Genomic DNA, 2,684 nt, shown 5'->3' with positions numbered 1-2,684 from the left:
TATGAAGCTGAAAGTGAAATAGGCAACTTGAAAGATGCCTTTGCTGGAACATCTGAATTAACTAAACTCCCTCAACTTTGTATCTGTGCACTATGATCGGAGTTATTCCCTGCTGCAGTCACTTTACCATGCCCACCTTGCAATCTAGGAAATAGAACATTCACTGTTAAGTGTCGTGTGGAAGGCAAACTACTCCACAAGACACCCAAAAGCAAGATTCCCCAATGAGAATGAGATAACAATTCTCCAGAACTTCTCCAGAGACCTTGCTGGTGACTCAAGTCTTGGGTTAATTCTGCATACCCCTGCCACTAGTTCTCTTTTTAACCTGAAGCCAACCTCTTTTCCTCCTAAAGATGCCTGATGATACACTTAAGTGCTTTCTTCTCATGGCTGCTATATAATAAGTATCTTTTCTCTGGTCTTCTTCATTTCTCTTTACTTGGCATATCGAACATAATTTGGGACTTCTAAATTTGGAAGAGGGAGCCTTTAGAAGACTTGAACCCCTCCCAGAAGTCATTCATTAGCATAAAAAACACTTATGAGCTGGGGATCAGTGGCTCACAGTTCCTGTTATCCTAGCCACTCAGGGGGCTGAGATCTGAGGATCAGCCTGGGCAGGAAAGTTTGTGACACTTTTATCTGCAATAAACCAGAAGAAAACTGAAAGTGGCATTGTGGCTCAAAGTGCTAGAGTGCCAGCTAGCCTTGAGTGAAAAAGCTCAGGGACAACACCCCAGCCATGAGTTCAAGCCCCACAACTGACAAAAACAAAAACAAAAACAAACAAAAAATCAAGACACTCATCACTCCAGAGTCTTCAAAGGCTTAAGGAAATGATTATAATATCTAAGTACATACTTCATAATATCATACATGGTTGAATAGAAATATCTGGATTTATTAGACACCTAATTTCAGGAAAGAATAATAATTGGAAGAAGTAAAAAAAAAATAATGGGAAAATTGCAAGTTAAAGTAATGTGCTAGTTATAAAGGTTTCCTGCAGGATACGAGTGACAGAATAGGCTAAACATTAGGACTCAAACAGACGTAAGTAATGAAGCCTCTTCCTCTTCTCTATTGAGCTATACTCATTCCTGAGACTAATGCTTTTGAAAAACTCACTTTATTCAATGACACCTTTTTAGAAAATTCACAGAATCGTTAATAGCTAGATACTTCAGGGTTTATTTGGCCATGGACTTGAATCCATTACACAGCATTACAGCTGAGGGCCAGTGGCTCACATCTGTAATGCCACACACTCAGAGGCTGAGATCTGAGGACCAAGGCTCAAAACTAGCCGGGCAGAGAAGTCAGTGAGACTCTTATCTTCAATTAACCATGAAAAAGCCAGAAATCAAGCTGTCGCTCAGGTGTTAAGAGTGACAGCCTGGAGCAAAAATGCTAAGGGATGGTGTGCGGGCTCTAAGCTCAAGCTTGAGTACCAGCACAAAACAAAACAAAAGACAATAGCATTAAAGCCAACTAGGTGCTAAGCTTTACTAAAACACATCTAGAAGTAATATATTCACTACTTCCTGAAGAAACATAAACTACACCTGGTGAACTCTGAATATGAGAAAAATCTTCCCTGGGTTTCAAGGTTGCTGCCCATCTAAGTGTTGTATTCTTTATTTTCTCATTCTAATATATTGAGCAAATATGATAGAGACATCACATACTAATCTTCTAGAAACTCATCTCCCTGTTGGTCCTCATAGTAGTAACAAGAGTTCCTCATCAAGTTCCATGTACTGACATCACCACAAGTCCTGGTTTCTGTAACAAGCATGCTCCTTTCATTTTTCATCAGGAAGTAGTAAAGTAGGAATGGGATAAAGACATCCCTCAGCTTCCCAGTGTCGATGCAATTAACAAGAATTTGAGATCCAGGACCTCCCCCCCCAAATCTGTATTAATAGCTGAGAGAGAGAGAGAGAGAGAGAGAGAGAGAGAGAGAGAGAGAGAGAGAGAGAGAGAGAGAGAGAGAGAGAGAGAGAGAGAGAGAGAGAGAGAGAGAGAGAGAGAGACTCTAACAAAGTAGTTCAGCAACCATTTATTTTAGTGTAATAGGATAAAGTGCAGAAAACTAGGACAGGGACATGAGAGTAAAGAAGACTCCAAATGTAGGTTAGTGTCTAGAGAATTTATCTGGGGGATATCATGTTGAATTCCTATCTACACACCTGCTCATCACCTAGCAACTCTTAATCATTAGAGACAATACGTTCTGGGTAGGTTTATTACATAAAACACAGCCAAAATGTTTCTTAATATACAGAAGCTGAAGATGTGGTCTCAGCTCATGAAAAACACATCAGCAAAATAGGTGCAAATTTCAGAACTTCAACTTTCAAAACTAGTCCTTCAATTTCCTGGCTATTAAAAGATTTGGCAGTTTCTTCCTATAAGTCTGTAAGGAAGCCAACTTGTCCTTTATTGTATTCTTCCTACTCTAATAACTTCCTAACATCTAAAAGGGGTGGTGAACATCAGGCTGGTGGGATATATTACATGTCTGAAATCATCTGGTACATGGCTGCCCAAGCCATCAAATATATAGATAATTCTGGTTGGCCTGCAAATTCTGTATGTTACAAATATCCAAATGTGTTTGTGACTTTAACTAAGTATCACTATCCCACAATACTGTGAAATTTGTGAAATTTATATAA

Source organism: Dipodomys merriami, unplaced genomic scaffold, assembly GCF_024711535.1.
Source record: "Dipodomys merriami isolate MVZ:Mamm:240054 unplaced genomic scaffold, mDipMer1.0.p SCAF_1385, whole genome shotgun sequence".
NCBI classification, from domain to species: domain Eukaryota; kingdom Metazoa; phylum Chordata; class Mammalia; order Rodentia; family Heteromyidae; genus Dipodomys; species Dipodomys merriami.
Note: the sequence above shows the minus strand (reverse complement) of the source record.